The following is a 23,553-nucleotide window of genomic DNA, read 5'->3' as shown; positions in this document are numbered from 1 at the left end:
ACCCATAACCACCACATCATTTTTATTACTCATAATCCTGATATCATCATATAACATTCTGCTTTCCTCTACATCTACATTAGGTGCTCTATAACAAACCCCGACAATTAGGCCATTTGAATCTTTAGCATCAAGTTTGATCCATACAGCTTCTGAATTTTTATTTTTATCAGTGAGTTCCCTTGCCTGCAAGTTTTCTTTTACGTATACTGCAACACCACCTCCCTTCTTGCCTATCCGGTCTCTACGTAACAACGTATAACCATCCATATTATATTCATCACCATCATTGTCACTCATCCATGTTTCAGTTATTCCTATAATGTCGTAATTGTCTGAAGAAATTAAAGCCTCTAAGTCATTAATTTTGTTTCTAATACTCCTAGCATTCAAATACAGACCACTAATGGTAGGCCTTTTACAGTTTCAAGGGAATTTACGCAGATTTGCGCAGGCTTAGTAGTTCTAGCATCAGAGATTGAAATTGCTTTTGTAAAGAGATGGGCAGTATTTCAATTCCATATATTTCAGCACCAGGACAACAGCCCCCCCGCATGAGGGAACCCACCAGAGGACACCGGATGGGGAGCCACCGGCCCAGCCCACCAGAAAATGAAAAGCTCAGTAATTCTGGTGTTAATTGCCATGTGTTTGCGTGCAGACAAGAGCACGGACAGCATTAGGGGAGCTGGACACTGTTGCAAATTGCACTGTAATGTTGGTCCAAACATCCAAACTAGAGAATCTTAAAACACTGTCTTGACAGTCGGATAAAACCAGCCACAGCCTAAGGATTAATGGAGCTCAGAATGGGCTGGGATATCCCTGATCTATCTGCCGGTTCTTGTTGGCCAATTCATCACTCAATCCCATCAGAATCACTCTTGGCACTGAAACAGCTGATAAGCCACAAATCATCACTGGGAAAATAATCATTGTGATCTGTAAATACTCCCTCTTTTCATATTTGGCCACACACAACATCCTCAAACAAAGCTAAATACTTTACACCATAATGATGCTGTGTGTGACATATGTAGACAGGGGTCTTTTTATACCTATTATATATGGGGGCACACATGTTGCGGCCTGCATTGACTTGTCCTTACGCACAACTCTAACCTAAATATTTATAAGAATAGATAGTTTGGTATATATAACGTCATTCATTTAAAATGATCATTTAAAAACAAATGCTGACTGTTAGTTATACATTGTGGTGTTTTCAGTTACAGCTGTCTGTATTTCCCATAGTCCTATGTGATTGTTCCTCAGAACTATTTGAACAATCTCTGCCTCTTGTACAACCAGGTCCAGTGCACAGCTCAGGTAAACCTGTGTAATCGTCTCATGCTGCCATCTTTGTGCTTTTCAGTCTCGGGCATTGCCAGTTATTTTTTCAACTGCACAGTGTATAGTACATTATAATACTTACAGAGGATTAAAGTTAACATTGACAACATGTCTTACAAGAGGGCTACAATAAAGAAAACAAAAGTTTCAAGGCAACATGAAGGTAATGCACAATCAGGGATGATCAATTTCTGAGGCATGTATTCAAAATAAGTATTTTAATAAGCATTTAACTTAAATTGTGCTTGTCTCAGAGGCTTGAGAGTACGCCAAGGGAAGACGAAGTGTCTCCAGGACGACTACAGGCAAACTGGCACTGCCCGGGCAGATGAAAGAAGAAGGGCACAGAGCCAGGTTGGGTACCACAGCGCTATCCAGCCCATTGTTGCCGATGGTCACATTCCACCAGAACCCCCCAACACTGACTCCCCGGGGAACTTCCAAGCAGCAGAGCAGATCTCAACAAGCGAGGATCAAAGGAAAGGAAAGATCCTGGCAGGAAGAGGAAGATCTTGTGGCCAAAGGCTAAAAATTTAGAAGTTTGGAGAACAAATGTGTTACAAATGAAATAGCACATTAAGCCTGGGTCATTTCACAATTTTCATTACAGAGATATTTGTGAAACTCATATTTGAAATAAAAGTATGTGCTACAGCTTAATCATTTTTTTCATACGTTATTTTGTATTTTCAAAATGTCTTTATTGTAAACTGCACAGCATGCGCCGCTGTGAGCACTATCCCCCATACAGGAACTGTGAATAAGAAGCCTTTAACCTGGGCAGAAAATACATTGTTTGTAAGTCGGTCTTAATGAAAGAGTACCAATTTCAGAGGGCATTAAGTTGAAAAATACACAGTGAAATATCTAAAAATAATATCTGAACATTCAAACACAGCATACTGTACAACTCAGTTTACAAATTAATTTTTTTTATTTCAAAGTACTGTTTAATTTCAGAGCCAAATGCCATGTGCCCATAAATATTTGAATTATTATTGTTTATTATTATAAATGCCGATTACATTCCTGGAGCCTTCGATTTTGCATACACAGTGCCCTCTACAGGATCCTGTCGAAACAGCATCTCCTTCAACCTCATTCACAAAATGTGCGTTTTTTCACAAAACGTTTTTCTTTATAAATCCCAAAATCTTCCTATAAATGTGTGTATGAATTCTTCTCATCTTTTTCAGTCACACAGAGCCTTTATAAATGAGCTCCCCGATTAATCAGCTTACATGAAAACATCTTAATTGCATTAAGGCATTTAAACGTAGCCACCGAACAAAAGGTAACTTGGTGATTTAGCAAACTGCATGTTCCTCATCTCCTCTGTATGGACCATAGAGCTGTGTATCGGAGAGTCTGGCTACACGGTACGTTTCACGATACAGGGATTACAATTCAATACGCTGCTCTATTTTGCCGTTAAAAAAAAATCTGCTTTTAGGAAAACTTGTTATAGTATAAAGAGCACACCACCAAATGCATGAAATCTGAGTAAAAGCATTTGATTTTTAACTCAATCAGAATAGAGGGATCTGCATTTGCATTTATCACAGTCCCTGTAACAATCCAGCATCGTAGGACTACAACTATTTCGGATTCAGCCAACGGGTAACGTTACTAGCCAGCAGCGTTGTGCAAATTACTGAAAAGTACTAGTTACCAATTACTTCATATGAAAGTAATTATAATAAGGGTGGGAGTGGAGCGTGTGTCTGACTGAGGGGTCGCAGGCCGGGATCGCGAGCAGTTCCAATGTGTGGTGGGTGCGGCACCGCGCTGCATCAGCGCCTGCTCCCCCGGCCTGACCTGTCCTGTATAATAACCTAATAAAAGAAAATAACAGCGGGCTAAAGGCTGCCTAGTGATCACATTAACATGGCGTCGCTGTTGAAATACATGGCGCAGACATCGGGGGAATATGGAACCAAATGTTTCTGCAACACAGAGATGTTTGCCGGTGGATTTTCAAGCATCGCGGAGACATAGTACCAATGCATTTGTGCTCTCTGGGTAGTTATAAATTATTTTAAACCAATTATTTTAGTGTTGCAGCTATGACAATGCCAGATAATACAACTGTCTAATTGTATTTATCACCATACCTATAATATCAGCCATTCATTGCGCCACGGTGAGGTCGGATGGCGTTACATCATAAACAGGAAATTAGGGGAACGTGCTGCCTTCGTCCATTAATATTTTCATGCAAGACAAAGCCAAAGAGCCCATTTAAATTTAAGTACATTGCTTTTTTAAAAAATGTGATATGGTAATTAGTTACATTACTCCTTACAGACAAAAGCAGTGGAATTATACTAACGCGTTACTAGCAACACTGCTAGGCAGCTAGGTTTGCTAATGCTAATGCTAGCAGTGCAGCCTTATGCTACATCCTCTCGCAAGATAAGACAGCGTTACTGTCACTACCGAAAATGTTACACCTACCGTAAATGTAACTTCCGCTACTACGCATGCGCACGCTTGCGACTTCTGGAAGGAGGCGTGCTATTTTTACGGCATCTTGTCACATCTCATTATCTGTTGATTTTTGATGAGAATGTCAACAGCGAGAGAAAAGAGATTTAACCGGATAATGATGGAGACCTTCAACTTTAAAAGATTTTATTTCACACAGCGCATTAATGTCTAATGTGCCTCAGAAGGAGCGACGTAAAATACGGTGTATGGCCATCAATTTTACAGTCAAAGGTGACATTACTTTAATGTTCTTCTCTATGTGCTAAATGAAATTACCATTATGTATTACACCCAGTTCGATGTGCTGTGAAGTTACTTAAGAGCAAAAGTGTCAGCTAGGCACTCGCACAACGTGTCTTTGCTCCTGCCATGGAGGCATTACAATAGTACTGCTCGAGAAATTGGTTCAAATACTGAAGAGTTTGCTAGAAGCCACACAGCTACCTTCCTCGTTGGGCAGTGAACATGACAGAGGTGAACAGCAGTGGCCTGGAGAAGGAAAGTTATGGAGAAGAAAGAATTTGAAGCGGTTGTGTAGAGGAAGTGTTGACCAATTTCAACAGTTGGCAAGGATCATAGCCACGATCATGTAATTGTGAAATATGTAACTGACAGACAAGGGTAGTGGTGGTCGTACTTTTTCCTGTCTCTTGGTGCTGTGGCTTAGTTGGTTAAAGTGCCTGTCTAGTAAACAGGAGATCCTGGGTTCAAATCCCAGCAGTGCCTTGAGTTTCACTGTAGGGAATGAGATGCTGTGAGGTTTCTGCATTTTTTCCACTGAAGGCAGTCATTGTGGGAAGAAGCTGTCAGAAGCAAATCATGTGCTCCAGGTGAGGCTTTAGTTCAGAATCTCCGCATGGCCCAACCAGACGCTGCCATGTGCATAGCAGACACTGACTGATTACAGTACAGGAGTCTATGACTCAAGGCGTGTGAGTACACTATGTCAGTGTTTTCTCGAAAAATGTTGTCCACACAATAGTCTTGGGCCCATAACTTATTTTCCTTAAGTAGTAGATCACTGAAATCTGGCTGAAGTTTCAGCAGATTCTCATTATCTCAATTGCCACCATCACGATCCACTGAGTGAAGAAGCAGGGGAGTCTTGACTGACTGACATAATGAAGAGTGTACAATCGGCTTGAATCTAAAAATTTTATGCTGTCAGGCTACTAGTTGTAGTACTTGGACAATCCCTGAAGTAAGAGGTGCAATTCTTACCAGGGGGTGCTGTGGCTTAGTTGGTTAAAGCACCTGTCTTGTAAACAGGAGATCCTGGGTCCGAATCCCAGCAGCACCTTGTTAATGCTGATGAATCTTTTGCCAAGAATAACCTTCATGTCTGCTGGAGGCATGGTACCTGTAGGTGTAGACCTTGTATGTTAAGAGCAAAAGTGTCAGCTAGGCACTCGCACAACGTGTCTTTGCTCCTGCCATGGAGGCATTACAATAGTTCTGCTCGAGAAAATAGTTCAATACTGAAGACTTTGCTAGAAGCCACACAGCTACCTTCTTCATTGGGCAGTGAACATGACAGAGGTGAACAGCAGTGGCCTGGAGAAAGAAAGTTATGGAGAAGAAAGAATTTGAAGCGGTTGTGTAGAGGACGTGTTGACCAATTTCAACGGCTGGCAAGGATCATAGCCACGGTCTTGGAGTTGTAAAATACGTAACTGACAGACAAGGGCAGTGGTGGTCCTTCTTTTTCCTGTCTCTTGGCGCTGTGGCTTAGTTGGTTAAAGTGCCTGTCTAGTAAACAGGAGATCCTGGGTCCAAATCCCAGCAGCACCTTGTTAATGTTGATGAATCTTTTGCCAAGAACAACCGTCATGTCTGCTGGAGGCATGGTAAGTGTAGACGTTGTATGTTAAGAGCAAAAGTGTCAGCTAGGCCCTCGCACAACATGTCTTTGCTCACGCCATGGAGGCATTACAATAGTGCTGCTCGAGATAATAGTTCAATACTGAAGTGTTTGCTAGAAGCCACACAGCTACCTTCTTCATTGGGCAGTGAACATGACAGAGGTGAACAGCAGTGGCCAGGAGAAAGATAGTTATGGAGAAAAATGAATTTGAAGCGGTTGTGTAGAGGACGTGTTGACCAATTTCAACGGCTGGCAAGGATCATAGCCACGGTCTTGGAGTTGTAAAATACGTAACTGACAGACAAGGGCAGTGGTGGTCCTACTTTTTCCTGTCTCTTGGCACTGTGGCTTAGTTGGTGAATATTGGTGAATGAGGCCCAATGCTTGTAATGGTGAGGTGATCTTATTTATTGGGGAGTCTTTGTCTGTCTCTCTGCAGGCTGTCAGGCTGTAGACTCACAGAAGAAGGCTGTTCTTCCCTGGCTTTAGCTCTGAGGTCAAATGCCTCACACCTGAGAGAGCTGGATCTGAGCTACAATCACCCAGGAGACTCAGGAGTGAAGCTGCTCTCTGCTGTACTGGAGGATCCCAGCTGTAAACTGGAGAAGCTGAAGTGAGTACAGAGTGTGAGTCTGACACGCTACAGATACTTATGCATGTATGTGAAGAAGTGGCACCAATAAATAAATGGATACAGCAGCACTATGTCATTCTGCATCTCCTATAGTGTGGACCACAGTGGAGAGTGCAGGACCAGACCAGGCATACAGAAATGTAAGTGTGTTCGCATGTTTTTTTTTTTAATAATATCATTAATACTATGTTATGGTTGTATTCACACAATTGTTGTGATGAGTGTGTCTTTTTGCATTGTGTGTAGATGGATTTCCATGTTTGTCTTTAGGTGAGTTTCTGTGTGTCATTTTAGACAACATCCAAATGAGACAAATAAAACATCAAAATCATCACCAAAAACACTATCAATTCATTTAATTGTTTTAAAAAATATTTTTTTACAAATACTTTATAGCTGCTCATATTGTCTTTGTTTTTGTGTGGGAGTGTAAGATGGTTAAAATATATTCTGATGTAGTTGTACATCTTTAATTTCACAAGAAAAGAATTCTTTGCATTTGTTCTTTTTGCGCATGCCGTGAGTGTATGTGTTTTCTGTGCGAGATTCATTAGTATTGTCCTAAGACGGCACCCATAGGCAGTGAGGACTCTCTCCTTAAGTGCAAAATGTGAATTTGCATTTTTACAGGGTGCTTCTGGAACACTCCTTAAAGTGCATGTTTAAAATACGTATAATGTGCGTCGGCCCACTGGGCATTGCCTGGTAAGCCAGATGGCCAGCCCAGCCCTGGGCTAACACGAGGTGCAAATACATACTCAATTGATTGCATTGTGTTGATTACATTATAATGATTACATTGTAATGATTACATCATGGGTATTTGGCATGCTTTTTAATAATACCATAATGATTATATTCTTCGTTTCATAGTGCTAAATAATATTCCATAAGATAGATACTGAATCCAAGCCCGACTGGCAAAAACCACTAAATTTATCTACATGCTGAGGGGTTAATTATACAATAATGCCAATGCTAATTTACTAATGTCTAATAACACAGTGTTGAATATAATGCAGACACTGGACATGGGAACTGATACTGGGCTTGCAGGATGGGGCGATCTCACTTCATGAAGTTGGCAGAAATCAGGAATTGATAGCGAGAGAACAGGTCGAGATGACCTGTGCCAGAGGACAGGGTGAACTAATACTTTTTCTAATTTTTGCACAATGTAAAAGGGGAGGGGGGACACGTACTTAATGGCTAACTAGAGTAAATGTCAATGTATGTGGTAGTCACGTAGGTGGAAAAGTACAGAAAAGGGGGGCCACACCCCAAAAGGCCTATAAAGACCTAGAGCCGACACCTATGGTTCGAGCTTCTTCCTGTACATGCTGAATGTATGTCAGATGGTTGCTCCCGGATTGCAATCTGTCAGAGAATAAGCTGGTGACTTGCAACTACTCCTCGACTGTGCAGTGAATCTCTTCTCATCAACGGACCTGGCGGAGTTCTGACTCCAACAATGCATAATTATTAATAATAGACGTGTAAGAATATGCACAGCCATCCATTAAGCCATTCAATCCATTATCTATTGCAGGGATCGAATTTATCGACGGCATCGACGGCAAAAGCCGCCGTGCCTTAGCAATTTGCCGTGCTGCCCTGAATATTTACAAGTTCTTGCCAGCAGATAATTGCAGTGCCCTCTTCCTCAGTTGCCTTTGTGCCCTATTGTGTATGTTTAGATCAGGGGTATTCAACTAAAATTTAAAGAGGTCCAGTTAGAGAAAACTTCTTGAAGCAAAGGTCCGGAAGATTATAATGTCTAACTATTTAGTGTGATCTATATTTAAGTAGCCTATTAGCTGTACTAACATTGCATGTAATCAGTACCTGACTGTCAAACCAAATTAATTCAGTACAATTGAAAAACGTTTTGACAATATTTATTGTCACGTGACAAAGAACTTTGGGCAGCTGGCTGTAGTGCAGATGCTTGAGATTTGGCAGCCATGAAAATGTACATTTTTTGTACTCACCCGAGTTTATTTATATAACAGATAACATTACTTTATACATATGTTAAAAAGCAGAAACTTCAACGAACATGAAATCAACAATAAACTACGTCTATTTATCCAATATGTTATATAATACATACTGTATTTGAAAACTGTTCAGCTTTATGATTTCAGGCCAGACCAGTCTCTCTGTTAGGAACATTACGGCTTTTTGGTTGTGGATTTTATCTTCGATGCTACTACTAACACTAACGGCACATTAGCGCAGACAAAGGGCTGCATACGCCGAACTACATCTTGCTTGGCGTTCAAAGACGCTTGACGTTCATTGGCGTGGGAAACGGCGGCTCTACTGCTAAACCACTACCGAAAATACTACAAACGCTGCGCCGGAGAAAATAGAAGCGTCCCGTCAGGTTTTAAATACTAACAATGTTTTGGCTATCGGTCCGGGTCCGTATGGGACAGCTTCTGGATCCGGACCCAGCCCGCGGTCCGCCTGTTAGTGACCTCTGGTTTAGATCATAATAAAGTCAATAAACTTATGAAATCAAGAAGTTCTTCCGTTTTTTACTTCTCTGTCGCCATGTCCATGATATCTGGGTTGATAGGCGCATCCCATAATTTTACGTTAGCCACGCCTCCATGGTTAAATTATTCAGAGCGGCTATTCTAGCCGATGCGTACCTCCCTCCGAAACTAATAGCAACATGTTCATAGAATAGGGAGGGTGAGAAGGTTTAGAAGTTCTTTTGAAAGTGAGGCTGTATTGGTGGTATTTTTGGCACGTGAACAATCATCGATTTACATCGACAAATACATGTTAAGGACCTGTTATAAGGCCAAAAAGTTCCAATTAAAATGCCTACCAAAGATCGGGTGAAAAAAAGAAAGCAGGCTGAAATGACGGACGCTGCTTCTAAGACCCTGAAAATAACCAAATTTTTTTAGGTAATTTCGCTGGTTTTGCATGTCTATCCCAATCATACCGCATCTATTGTTATGGAAATTATCTGTCATTACTTGACGTTGTAATAATTTATAATAGACTGTAATAATTCATAGAAGATTGAAATAATTGATACCAGATGTGCATTGAATTGAAGTGAAAACAGAGAAGGAGTTAGAGCATAAACTGTACTGTCCTGCAGCTGCTGTCACGGGACAGTTCGTAGTGGCTCGCGGAAGTGTTTGAGTGGCTCGAGACAGTTAGCGAGTGGCTCGCGACAGTGTTTGAGTGTCTCGGGACAGTGTTTGAGTGGCTCGGGACAGTTGGCGAGTGTTAGTTAGTTGGCTTGAATATGGTCACTCATGCATTATTTTGAAGTTCTGTTAGTCATGTTAGTGTCAATGTCTCAGTAAAAATAATTAAATAAAAGTTTTTATCACTGACAATAGCTGGTTCTGTTTTTTTTCATAAAACATTTCGTCATTACTGAGTAGGTGAATGAAGGCAACAGCATCTTTTTTTCAATAGCTAGTCTAACACTATTTCACAGGGTGCTAATGCATTTATTTCCCTTGAAAATGTCAGAATGCTAAATATTTCATGCGTCCGGCTATATACCTTTTTGCCTCAGTGCCCTGGCCAGTAATTCTTGATTGCCTTGGTGCCCTCCGAACCTACGGGAAAATGCCTTAGTGCCCTCCTATATTTGAGGGGATAAAAGGCAAACATTGCTGTGCCCCCCGAACAAAGTAATTCTACCCCTGTTATTGCAGATTAACATTCTCTACGGTGACTGTAGTCATTTATAATGTCTTTCAAGCTGCTGCCATATTTCTTACATCCACTGGACACGTCATTTCACAGAACAAGCGATCCAGAAACAATGTGTACTTTTCAGGGATGCCACTATAGGTGGATCAAAACATAGATTACTAAATATAATAGCTTCAGTATTAAATTATAAAAAAGCGGATCTATTCGCAATATTTGTAAAATGCCATGATTACTCCATTTTAAATAGACGCTTCTTTTTGTGCCAGTTTGTAATTAGCAGTCATTTGCGTTCTTTTATAATAAAAATAAATCAAATATTATAAGCCATAAATTATTCGTATATTTTGCAGGAACAGACATCGCGCCGCTGAAGTTTAGTACTTTCCCATTTGAGATGAACGTGATGTTGCCGTTTCCTGCCCGGTGACCTTTAAAAATCCATGACAGCAGCAGTTAGATGCAGCGTGTGCAGCGGCCATATTCACGGACAAAATCAAGCTGATCACTAAGACTTATTTTGTGGTTAAGTAATACAGAAGTAACAGCATAATGCTACATTATTTGTGCCCCCTCAGGAAAAGTGTTACCGATGAGAGAACACTTTGAAAATCAGTAAATAACATTTTCTCTTGCCTTGGCTCGATGTGTAAAACAGACCTAGACATGTTTGAGTAGATTATCATGGTTCCTCTGGTTATTGCACTTACCACACACAATATGAAGAAAATGTAAGTGAACCGAAATCTTCATGCAATGAATTATCATCCTGTGAGTGTGTATCAAGTGCTGCAGCCCATATATTAGCAATGGGCATCAGATCACTGTATTCAATAGAGTGAGGGGTTATTCAGAAAGGACCAGTGTATTATTATAAAACAGACTGATAAATCAACTTGTTTAAGCAATTATGACTGTATGTCTTGTCCAATAATCCAACATGCTTTCCCAGCTGGCAGCTTTCAAAGAGGATTGACCACATTGTTCTTGCAAAACTAGACATTTATGAAGGCCTCTATACCTTAACAAGCTTACGATTAAATGCAGCACAGCCCTCGATGTCCTGTGGATGCATATGGATATATGGAGGTGATTTTCTGTACTGAGTTAGATCAAATGCATGAATCCATTTCCAAAAGCTGTTTATCTGGGTCCCCACAATGGGGGACATTGGATATGGTGCCAGTATCTCATAGGCCTTGGACACCTAATCACTCAGGTATTTCTGAGTCACATCTTTATTTAGCCTAATCGTTACTTTTTGTCTAGGACATTTAACACAATCCAGTGTGTGGCCTGAATGAAAAACTAAGGTTTTCCTGGTTATTTACATATATTTCAGAGGTTCACAGGGCTGCCAACTTTGGTCAGCTGGCTGGTGTGACATTTCCAATTGGAGACAAGTCTGCACACACATTTACATGCATGTAACAGTTTTATTACCTTGTAAATAGTCTGTAGGGTTTGTGAACTACCCCAACGCTTTTGGTGTAGCTAATTATGAGTTTATAATAGAATATTATAGATTTCCTGAGCCTGACAGTCAAGAAGTGTGAGCGTCACACCAGATGCGTAAGAGTCGGTAACCCTGGTTTCAAAGCTGAGTAAATGTGCCTTAAACTGCTTTATTGCTTCTTTCATTCCACAAAAATATGAGCATCAGACATTAAATGCTGCTGAAAAAGCCCCAGAGACTTGGACAGATATGTGAGGTGTGTTTTAATGGGTGAAACACGCAAACGGGAGATTTCCTCCAAGGCTGATGCTATCATCTATCTATCTATCTATCTATCTATCTATCTATCTATCTATCTATCTATCTATCTATCTATTTATCTATCTAATCTATCTATCTATCTATCTATCTATCTATCTCTCTTCAACAGGCACTGTGTTTGTTCACAGCTGATGTGAGAAGATCTCTGCTGAGAGTAAACTCACAAACAGCAGCGGGACCACACAACATTACCTGGTCATGTGACATGGAGCGTAACACCCAGCCGGATGATGTCTTCACAGATAACTTTAACGTTTCCTTGAGCCAGGCAGTCGTCCCCACGTGCTTAAACAATACCACCATCACACCTTTGCTGAATTAGTCTTCTGTCTTCTGCCTGAATGACAACCACCCTGTAGCACTCATACCTGTCATCATGAAGTACATTGACTAGTCATGGGGCAATTGAGAGCCGATCTTCCCAAATCAGTATAGCAATGTACAGGATTTTCTAAAAAAAAAAAAAATCACACCAAAATAATAGTTAAGAACTATTATTTCCAATGTTTATGTTGTGCGGTTTGGCGCAAGATAAAACAGTCGGTCGTCTGTCAGAAACAAATATAATTTGCTTCATTTAGCACCACAAGACACAGCTGCCATAACTGACACGAGTGTGTGGTAATTACACTGATACAATTAAGAAAAGAAATGACTAAGGAGAAGAAAGCAGGCTTAGTTTAACATACAAGGTCTACACTTACCATGCCTCCAGCAGACATGAAGGTTGATCTTGGCAAAAGATTCATCAACATTAACAAGGTGCTGCTGGGAATTGGACCCAGGATCTCCTGTTTACGAGACAGGCGCTTTAAACCACTAAGCCACAGCACCCACTATTAAAAGTTGCAACTCACATTTCAGGGATTATCAAACTACTAAAGTTAGTAGCGTGACAGCAGAAAATGTTTAGAAGCAAGCCAATTGTACACTCTTCATTATTTGAGTCAGTCAAGACTCCCCTGCTTCTTCAATTAGTAGTTCGTAATGGTGGCAATTGACATAATGAGAATCTGCTGAAACTTCAACCTGATCTCAGTGGTCTACTACTTAAGGAAAGTAAGGTATGGGCCCAAGATTTTTGTGTGGACAACATTTTTCGTGAAAACACTGACATAGTGTACTCAAACACCTTGAGTCAGAGGCTCCTGTACTGTAATCAGTCAGCGTGTGCTATGCACATGGCAGCGTCTGGTTGGGCCATGCTGAGATTCTGAACTCAAGCCTCACCTGGAGCAAATGATTTGCTTCTGACAGTTTCTTCCCACAATGACTGCCTTCAGTGGAAAAAAGGCAAGAAGCTCACAGCATTTCATTTCCTACAGTGAAATTCAAGGAACTGCTGGGATTTGAACCCAGGATCTCCTGTTTACTAGACAGGCACTATAACCAACTAAGCCACAGCACCAAGAGACAGGAAAAAGTAGGACCACCACTACCCTTGTCTGTCAGTTACGTATTTCACAATTACATGATCATGGCTATGATCCTTGCCAACCGTTGAAATTGGTCAACACTTCCTCTACACAACCGCTTCAAATTCTTTCTTCTCCATAACTATCCTTCTCCAGGCCACTGCTGTTCACCTCTGTCATGTTCACTGCCCAATGAAGAAGGTAGCTGTGTGGCTTCTAGCAAAGTCTTCAGTATTGAACTATTTTCTCGAGCAGAACTATTGTAATGCCTCCATGGCAGGAGCAAAGACACGTTGTGCGAGTGCCTAGCTGACACTTTTGCTCTTAACATACAAGGTCTACACCTACCATGCCTCCAGCAGACATGAAGGTTATTCTTGGCAAAAGATTCATCAGCATTAACAAGGTGCTGCTGGGATTCGGACCCAGGATCTCCTGTTTACAAGACAGGCGCTTTAACCAACTAAGCCACAGCACCCCCTGGTAAGAATTGCACCTCTTACTTCAGGGATTGTCCAAGTACTACAACTAGTACCCTGACAGCAAAAAATTTTTAGATTCAAGCCGATTGTACACTCTTCATTATGTCAGTCAGTCAAGACTCCCCTGCTTCTTCACTCAGTGGATCGTGATGGTGGCAATTGAGATAATGAGAATCTGCTGAAACTTCAGCCAGATTTCAGTGATCTACTACTTAAGGAAAGTAAGGTATGGGCCCAAGACTATTGTGTGGACAACATTTTTCGAGAAAACACTGACATAGTGTACTTACACGCCTTGAGTCATAGACTCCTGTACTGTAATCAGTCAGCGTCTGCTATGCACATGGCAGCGTCTGGTTGGGCCATGCGGAGATTCTGAACTAAAGCCTCACCTGGAGCAAATGATTTGCTTCTGACAGCTTCTTCCCACAATGACTGCCTTCAGTGGAAAAAATGCAGAAACCTCACAGCATCTCATTCCCTACAGTGAAACTCAAGGCACGCCTTGTTACCACTGTGCAGGCTGGTGGTGGTGGTGTAATGGTGTGGGGGATGTTTTCTTGGCACACTTTAGGCCCCTTAGTGCCAATTGGGCATCGTTTTGATGCCACGGCCTACCTGAGCATTGTTTCTGACCATGTCCATCCCTTTATGACCACCATGTACCCATCCTCTGATGGCTACTTCCAGCAGGAAAATGCACCATGTCACAAAGCTCGAATCATTTCAAATTGGTTTCTTGAACATGACAATGAGTTCACTGTACTGAAATGGCCCCCACAGTCACCAGATCTCAACCCAATAGAGCGAGCATCATTGGGATGTGGTGGAACGGGAGCTTCGTGCCCTGGATGTGCATCCCACAAATCTCCATCAACTGCAAGATGCTATCCTATCAATATGGGCCAACATTTCTAAAGAATGCTTTCAGCACCTTTTTGAATCAATGCCACGTAGAATTAAGGCAGTTCTGAAGGCGAAAGGGGGTCAAACACCGTATTAGTATGGTGTTCCTAATAATCCTTTAGGTGAGTGTATAGTTTTTATCCTACTGATTTTAATTTCTGCTGCTATATTCTTGTACTGTCCAATTTCTGCTGTAACAATGCAAATTTCCCACTTGTGGGACTAATAAAGGATTATCTTATCTTATCTTCACTTATGTTGAACGAACTGTTGTTATTCTAAAGAAACAAAATATCTGCCTTTGGGGTTTCAGACCTTCAGAGGTGTGCTATCTGCGTATCTGTGTCTTTGTGACTCTGAGCGGTGCTGTCCTACAGTACACCACCTAGAGGCTGTGTGTGGGATTATGTATTATTTTCAGAGCACATTTTTAGCATTTAAACACAAAATGAACCGGATAAAACAAGAAGGGCATATACTGTACTAAACACATCTAAGCACATTTATCAAAACAGTAATCTGTAAAGTAAGAAAATAAATGTATCCAAACAATGTGTCCTGCCCCGAGGTTACGCACCTGCATGAGGTTGGCCCCCGATATGTTTCAGATTTCAACCAAACTGGTTTCTGTATGTGCCGCGTTTGTGCCGTTAAATTTTTGGTTTGTGCTGTTTTAGTTTCTGAGATATAAATGTTTGTTTACATGGTGACGTCATCAGCGTGAAGTTGGCCCCCTATTTGCGTCTGATTTCCACCAGACCGATCGCAGTCGTGTGTGCTGCGTTTGTGCTGGTTTGTGCCATTAAAATTGTCCTTTGTGTTGCTTTAATTTCTGAGATATTAATGTTTGTAAGGTTGCCCCCTCCCATTTGCGTCTGATTTCGACCAAATCGATCGCAATCGTTTGTGCTGTTAAAACTGTCCTTTGTGCTGCTTCCGTGCAGATATTGCTTATTTACATAGTCACGTGACTCCGCTGTTTAGTTAGCCCCCCATTTGCCTCCGAACCGGTCTCAATAGTTTGTGTCATTTAAAAGTTGTCTGTACTGTTATTTTTCTGAGTTATACCTATTAGTTTATGCCTTTACGTGATCGCCGTATAGTGCTCAAGCTCATGTTTCTCATGTTAACAGAAGGTGGAGCGTTTGATGAGCTTTGATGACAAAGCTGCACGTAGACTTAAGCCCTGCCAGGCAGATACCGCATTTTAGGATCATGCTAGATATTTTCACAAATGACCGACCGTTACATACTGCCTCGTTACGTGCAGGCTTGACCCAGGTCATCATCTGTTCTACCAACTCATCACAGCACAGTACGATTCCTTGAGATGTAAAGATTCTTGGGAACGTGTAATTTAGGAGTGAAAAAGCAAAACGACAGTATGAAAAGTGGCTCTTGCGGTGTCAAAAGTGATTGTGTGCCATTTACAGTGGTAAAGCACATCACAGAATTCTAAATTATGTGCAGACGTACATAGCGTTTTGCTACAAGGTAGTGAACGCCCCAGCACCAAACGCGACCAGTTAATGCTTAATACTGTACAACAATGTATAATAAACTCTTGTCATTTTGCCTGCACTGTGTATTGTGATGTCTTTACCTTCCCATGGACCGCCTTACTTCTTGCACATGGTGGTTAAATAAAAATGTCCAATAATGAAGTTTTACTGTCTTTGTAAAAATATAGCGAAAAATATGTATGTCTATGTATGAATACGTATGTATGTATGTGTGTGTATAGTTAATGCACAGGTATAGACCTCACAAATATTAATGCCCCTGCCCCCCAATTTCTAAAATGGCATTGCTCATGTGAAAATACAGCGCCCCCTTATTAAATAGCAGCGTGGTAAAGTTGGTTTTATGTTCGATATTCGGATTTGCCTCCCCTATATCTTTGAAACGACACCACCAAAAATCACAAAAGTCACACTCTCTGTGTCACGTTCAGCTCCGAACGATCCTCGTGTGTGCCACGCCCCCTCATTACCTCATGTCGACTCCTGATTGTTCCCACCTATGTCTAGTTAATTCCAACCTGTCCTTTGTATATTAGTCCGCGTCTCCCACTATCCCCCATTGTATTGTGATGTTTCGTGATGCTAGTTGGTGTGTGTTCATTGTCTGCCCTGCTGGTCCTATTAAACCCCGTTTGCCCGTATCACCGACTGTGCTCGCCTGTTTCCCCGCTCGCCTGTCAACACGCAACGTGACACCCTGTTTCAGGAGAAAATGCAGATTGTACTACAAAGTGTATTCTGGAGAACCAATACAAACATCTGTTAAATTGCAATAATTTCACATTCATAGTAAACCAATTTTACTTTGAATTTACACTTCAAAGGTTGTAGTAGTTGCCAGAGGTGCTCCTTGACTTACTACAGGTGGAATTTCTCAGAAATATCCAACCACAAGTGTACAGTAATCAATACATTTTTTGAAAAATTACTGTAAACCACATGAATGAATTTCTCCCACTTCAAAGGTTGTAGTAGTTGCCAGAGGTGATGACTGACTTACTACAAGTGGAATTTTACAGAAATATCCAACCATGAGTTTATAGTAATTCAATATCACAAAAATCACAAATGTCACACTCTCTGTTTCAGGAGAAAATGCAGATTGTACTACAACATGGTATAGTGACTGATATGTTCATTAATTATTGTAGTGACGAGGCATTTTCTACAAAACTAATAAGCCAGCGTTGGAAGCGCAGCCTATTGCTAGGGACCGTCTACAAAGTGCAAAGTGTATTCTGGAGAACCAATACAAACATCTGTGAAATTGCAATAATTTCACATTTATACTAAACCAATTTGTTACACTTCAAAGGTTGTAGTAGTTGCCAGAGGTGCTCCCTGACTTAATACACGTGGAATTTTACAGAAATATCCAACCATGAGTTTACAGTAATTCAATGCGTTTTAAAAAAAAAAATACTGTAAACCACACAAACTAATTTCTCCCACTTCAAAGGTTGTAGTAGTTGCCAGAGGTTCTCCCTGACTTACTACAGGTGGAATTTTACAGAAATATCCAACCATGAGTTTACAGTAATTCAATGCGTTTTTTGGGAAAAATACTGTAAACCACACAAACGAATTTCTCCCACTTCAAAGACTGTAGTAGTTGCCAGAGGTGCTCCCTGACTTACTACAGGTGGAATTTCTCAGTAAAATCCACCCATGAGTGTACAGTAATTCAATATATTTTTTGGAAAATTACTGTAAACCACATGAATGAATTTCTCCCACTTCAAAGGTTGTAGTAGTTGCCAGAGGTGATCACTGACTTACTACAGGTGGAATTTCTCAGTAAAATCCACCCATGAGTGTACAGTAATTCAATATATTTTTTGGAAAATTACTGTAAACCACATGAATGAATTTCTCCCACTTCAAAGGTTGTAGTAGTTGCCAGAGGTGATCACTGACTTACTACAGGTGGAATTCCTCAGAAATATCCAACCACGAGTGTACAGTAATTCAATATGTTTTTTGGAAAATTACTGTAAACCACACAAATGAATTTCTCCCACTTCAAAGGTTGTAGTAGTTGCCAGAGCTGATGACTGACTTACTACAAGTACCCCTAAAGGGACCAAAGGGACCAAACAGGGGACACAATGGAACTCAGAGCACAGCACCACCTGGGGGAAACAAAAACCAAAAGACATTAACAAGCAAATGGAAACTGTACAGGCACCAAGAACAAGCAGGACAGCAACACCCAGGACACCAACTGAACAAACGTAGACACGAACAGGGACACCAAGGACAGGAACAGGAGACCAAAAGAAATCAAGGAAGGGGACAACGAAGGGACAGCACCGGATGGCACACTGACCAAAGGGGGAGAAGAACCAAACAGGAAATATCGTGAACAAGGAGGGAACATTGGGAAACCACCCACAAGGGGAACCAAACCAGGGGATGGGGACACAAAGGGAGGGAAAAAACCGGGAGCTGAAGGGAAGGCAGGAGCAGCCGGGGCCACAGGCAACTGTGAGGCCGGAGCTGGAGGGACCCTCAGCAACCGCGAGATAGGAGGTGGAGGTGACATCAGAGGGGGCGAGGAGGGAGTTGAAGAGACTGCCACAGCCAACAATAGCTTAAGCGACTGACGAGGCTGAGCTGGGGGAACCACAGGCAACCAACGAGTCATCACAGGTGGGATCGTAGATGCCCAATGAGTCAATGCAGGGGAGACCGCAGGTGACCACTGAGCATGAACCAAGGGGACTGCAGGCGACAGCCAAGCAGGAGGTGGAGGAACTGTCAGCGACTGCTTGGCAGAAGCAACGGGGACTGAAGGCAAACCCGAGGGCAGGGTGGGTGGGATTTGACCCCCGGCATAAGTGGCCTCTTCCTCTGCAAGAGACAGAGAGACAGGGTCCTGGCCGGGATCTTCTAAAACGGGGTGGCCATGGGGTCTGCAGCCGGGACAGAAACTGGCGCAGACACGGGAACTGGACCCAGGACGGGAACTGGAGCCGGGACGGGACCTGAAGCTGGGACACGTGCAGGAACTAGGACAGATACGGGAACCTCAGGAACTGGGGCTAAGGAGATTGAGCACACTGGAAGTCAGGGAACAGAAGACTCCGTGTTGGGAGGCATCTCGGGAACCGCTGGAATGGAGACCGGGGTTCCCAACAGGGATGGAGCAGTGGGGACTTTAAGTGCCGATCTGAGCGGACCAGCAGCAGGGAGGTCAGACGCAGACTCGGGCCGAGTGGTGGCTGACGACCCGGGTGTTACAAACAAACAACAAATTTATTTTTGTATAGCGCATTATCACAACATTACATTGTCTCAAAGCGCTTTACAGCATCCCCACCCAAAGCCCCCAGTGAGTAAGCCATAGGCGACAGTGGCAAGGAAAAACTCCCTAGAAGGAAGAAACCTTGGGAGGGACCAGACTCAAAGGGGGAGCCCATCCTCCAGGGGCCGGCAGGGAGAGTCAAATACAGTTAAATCTGAGACACAAACGAGGAGCAGGGGGGAGATGGCAAGCCGGTGCCACTGCTCCCTCCAATCGCCAGGCAGCCAGAAGGCAGGGAGCAGGTCATACAAGGAAGATGACACAGGCAAAACGGCGAGCTGGATGCACGGACGTCATTGCTAGAGGCGTCACATGTAGCAGGGTGTGCTGGACATCTTGATAGATTGAGGTCTCCAGGCAGCACCCCCCAGGAGAAGTAGGGGAAATACTGTAAATGCAATTAGTCAAAGTAAGGGAGACTATAGGCAGTGCTAAAAGGTAGATGAGTGCAATATGAAGTGCAATGCTCCGGCAGATATGGCTATGGCAGCATAAGTAGGAGGGAGAGGCAGGTGGGAATGCAGGCATGGGGAGTCCCTGAAATGTCAGCATTCCAATCCCACAAGCAATTGTGAAGCTAGAGTGACAGCACTGTCAATTCAGTTTATCCAAAGCCAATGGCACCGATCCCCACCCAGCTCTACACCTCACACTATAGCTTTAACTGGGAGTGAGAAGCTAGCTAGAGCTAGAACTAGTGTCCCTATAAGCTAAACTAAATAGGTGTGTTTTTAGTCTAGACTTCAATATTGAGAGTGAGCCTGAAACCCGCACATTCGGTGCAAGACCGTTCCACAGCTGAGGAGCTCTATAGGAGAAAGCTCTGTAGCCTGCCATAGCTCTTTCTACCCTAGGTACTTGAAGCAAGCGTGGGGGATTGTATGTGGTCAGCAGATCACTAAGGTATTCTGGTGCAAGGCCATTCAGTGCTTTATAGGTTAAAAGCAGTATTTTATAGTCAATCCAAGACTTAACTGGTAACCAATGAAGGGAGGATAAGACTGGTGTGATGTGATCAAATTTTTTAGTGTTTGTGAGAACTCTGGCTGCTGCATTCTATACCAGCTGAGGTTTATGTAAGGAACCAGACGGGCAACAAGAAAGGAGGGCACTACAGTAGTCCAGTCTGGAAGTTACGAAGGCATGTATTAATTTTTCTGCATCACGAAGTGAGAGCATCTTACGAAGCTTGGCTATGTTTCGTAGATGATAAAACGCAGTTCTAGTAATACTTCTTATGTGAGCATCAAAACATAGATCTGAATCTACTAGAAGACCAAGATTTCTAACTACTGTGTTAGGTTGTGTAGGAAGGCCACTAATACTGAGGTGGTGAAACTTATTTCTTGCAGCCTTGGGACCAATCACCAGTACTTCTGTTTTTTCTGTGTTTAACATTAGGAAATTTTTTGCCATCCAGCACCGAATATCTAACAGACAATCTTCTAACCGAGATAGGAGTGATGTATCATCAGGGTTAACAGATATATATAACTGTGTATCATCTGCATAACAATGAAACCCAACACCATGATTTCTAATAATGTTACCAAGCGGTAGCATGTATAGGGTAAACAGTAGTGGGCCCAGTACTGATCCCTGTGGGACACCGTATGTGACTTTGGTGGCCTTGGATGATTTGTTGTTCACATGTGCATACTGATAGCGATCAGTTAAATATGAGCGGAACCAAGAGAGTGCTGTCCCTGTAATGCCAACCACACCTTCTAACCGGTCCAAGAGGATATTATGGTCCACAGTATCAAACGCTGCAGTTAAATCTAGTAATACCAACAGCGATATCAAGCCACGGTCAGAAGCCATAAGTAAATCATTCATTGCTTTGACTAGAGCAGTTTCTGTGCTATGGTTTGGTCTAAAGCCAGACTGATATAATTCATTAGTATTATTTTTTTGTAGGAAAGAAGACAACTGACGAACTACAACCTTTTCCATGATCTTTGAAATGAAAGGAAGATTTGAGATCGGTCTATAGTTTCCTAAAACACTAGGTTCAAGATTTGGTTTCTTTAGGATGGGTCTAATAACAGCCATTTTAAAAGGTTTTGGAACATATCCAAGCTTAAGAGATGAGTTTAACACATTTAACAGGGTATTGCTAATCTGCGGTGCAATTTCCTTGAAGAATTTTGTAGGAATTGGGTCTATGAGGCTTGAAGAGGATTTACAGGAGGAAATTAAGCTCAGGAGTTCTGGGTGTTTCATAGGAATGAAAGATTCAAAAGTCTCATTATTGATAGGCATAAGACTAGCAGGAGTCTGGCAGTCATAGGTAGCTAAGGACGTGCACTGGATGGTCTGTCTAATCTTAGTTATTTTACCATTAAAGAATGTAATAAAGTCATTACTCTTAAGAGATTGTGGGACTTGCGAGTTTAATGGAGAATTATGTGTTAACCTAACCACAGATTCAAATAGGGATTGGATTGGTTTTCTTCCCGTCTATTAATCTGGAGAGATGCACAGACCTAGCAGTCACTAGTGCTTGTCTGTATTTAGACAGGCTCTCTTTCCATGCAGATTTGAAAACTTCTAGTTTAGTTGAGGGCCATTTGCGCTCTAGCTTGCGTGATGCCTGTTTGAATTCACATGTATCCTGTCCTACTTCATTTGCAGAGTTCATTATCTGGTCACAAACACCACCGGGTCAAGTACTGTGAGATACGCCTCATGCTTAACCACTGGGAAGCAAGCGGGGTTCATGTGGGGTTTTAACAGGATTCCTGAGGAATCTGCTTCTCCGCGATTCTTCCACTTCTTTTTACCTGCCGCTTTAGTCAGAGCCAAGGATGGTTCAGGCAGTTCTAACAGAGAACAAGGCAGTCCACAGTCCAGGGATACCTACCTGATCAGCGTCTCTGCTACTCCACTCCTCAGCTGCAGAAGGCTTTCTCGCACCTCCTCCACTTCGGACGAAGAGATCTCTTCCAGGTTATCCCTCGACTGTATAGCAAGGGCTCGAGTTGTGAGGTCCTCCTGGGCTGTCTGAGCCAGTATATCACCTCATCGACTAGACTGAGGTACGCCACCTCAGTAAGATGAGGTGTCTTCTTGTTAAGTCTGGTCATTCTGTCATGAATTGCAGGCACAGAGTGGCGATCGGAACGATTGGGATGTGACACTTATTCTTATTCTTGATATTATATAATTATTATTATTTGCATAACTTCCTTAAATTAAACTTCCTTGATGATATGGGATTCTGAACCACATTTCTGTCTCCAAGTCATTTCTGTGACACACTACTTTTTTCTAATTTATCCATTTTGGATATTGATTTTATTTGCCACCAGTCTTCGCCCTTATTGTTTTGTGCTTTTAGGCCTACTATTCTCACCTTGACCAACCATTTGAAGTATCCCCAAATCAGTAATTTTTCCATTCTCTGTTACAGTTAAGACAACTGGTTAGATATTTTATCCTGTCCTACTTCATTTGCAGAGTTCATTATTTGGTCACATATACACTTCATGGCCTAATTTGCAAGATCATTTCAGTATTGAATTACTGTACACTCATGGTTGGATATTTCAGAGAAATTCCACTTGTAGTAAGTCAGTGATCACCTTTGCCATCTACTACAACCTTTGAAGTGAGAGAAATACATTTGTGTGGTTTACAGTCATTTTCCAAAAAACATATTGAATTACTGTACACTCGTGGTTGGATATTTCTGAGGAATTCCACCTGTAGTAAGTCAGTCATCACCTCTGGCACGTACTACAACCTTTGAAGTGGGAGAAATTCATTTGTGTGGTTTACAGTAATTTTCCAAAAAACATATTGAATTACTGTACACTCGTGGTTGGATATTTCTGAGGAATTCCACCTGTAGTAAGTCAGTCATCACCTCTGGCAACTACTACAACCTTTGAAGTGGGAGAAATTCATTTGTGTGGTTTACAGTAATTTTTCAAAAAATGTATTGATTAGTGTACACTCGTGGTTGGATATTTCTGAGAAATTCCACCTGTAGTAAGTCAGGGAGCACCTCTGGCAACTACTACAACCTTTGAAGTGTAACAAATTGGTTTACTATGAATGTGAAATTATTGCAATTTCACAGATGTTTGTATTGGTTCTCCAGA

At 42.0% G+C, this 23,553-nt stretch overlaps 1 long non-coding RNA gene and 5 other non-coding genes across 6 annotated transcripts in view; 3 read left to right on the top strand and 3 right to left on the bottom strand.

Annotated features, from left to right (window-relative positions):
- The first annotated feature begins 4,495 nt into the window (after positions 1 to 4,495).
- Positions 4,496 to 4,569, top strand: trnat-agu (transfer RNA threonine (anticodon AGU)). Its single transcript has one exon. It is a non-coding gene; the product is annotated as a tRNA-Thr (tRNA).
- A 500-nt stretch (positions 4,570 to 5,069) lies between these two features.
- Positions 5,070 to 5,143, top strand: trnat-ugu (transfer RNA threonine (anticodon UGU)). The gene has a single exon. It is a non-coding gene; the product is annotated as a tRNA-Thr (tRNA).
- Positions 5,144 to 6,168: 1,025 nt separating this feature from the next.
- LOC140582923 (uncharacterized) overlaps positions 6,169 to 23,553 on the top strand; it is a 93,810-nt gene continuing 76,425 nt past the window's right edge. Inside the window, exons 1-2 of the long non-coding RNA XR_011985733.1 lie at positions 6,169 to 6,320; positions 6,435 to 6,481. This is a non-coding gene — a long non-coding RNA (uncharacterized lncRNA). The remainder of the gene's footprint in view (positions 6,321 to 6,434; positions 6,482 to 23,553) is intronic.
- trnat-cgu (transfer RNA threonine (anticodon CGU)) lies at positions 12,572 to 12,645 on the bottom strand. The gene has a single exon. It is a non-coding gene; the product is annotated as a tRNA-Thr (tRNA).
- trnat-agu (transfer RNA threonine (anticodon AGU)) lies at positions 13,146 to 13,219 on the bottom strand. The gene has a single exon. It is a non-coding gene; the product is annotated as a tRNA-Thr (tRNA).
- trnat-ugu (transfer RNA threonine (anticodon UGU)) lies at positions 13,631 to 13,704 on the bottom strand. Its single transcript has one exon. It is a non-coding gene; the product is annotated as a tRNA-Thr (tRNA).

The sequence above is a fragment of the Paramormyrops kingsleyae genome, chromosome 25, assembly GCF_048594095.1.
Source record: "Paramormyrops kingsleyae isolate MSU_618 chromosome 25, PKINGS_0.4, whole genome shotgun sequence".
In the NCBI taxonomy this organism is placed as follows: Eukaryota; Metazoa; Chordata; class Actinopteri; order Osteoglossiformes; family Mormyridae; genus Paramormyrops; species Paramormyrops kingsleyae.
The sequence above is the reverse complement of the archived record's forward strand: the minus strand, read 5'-3'. Positions and strand labels throughout refer to the sequence as shown.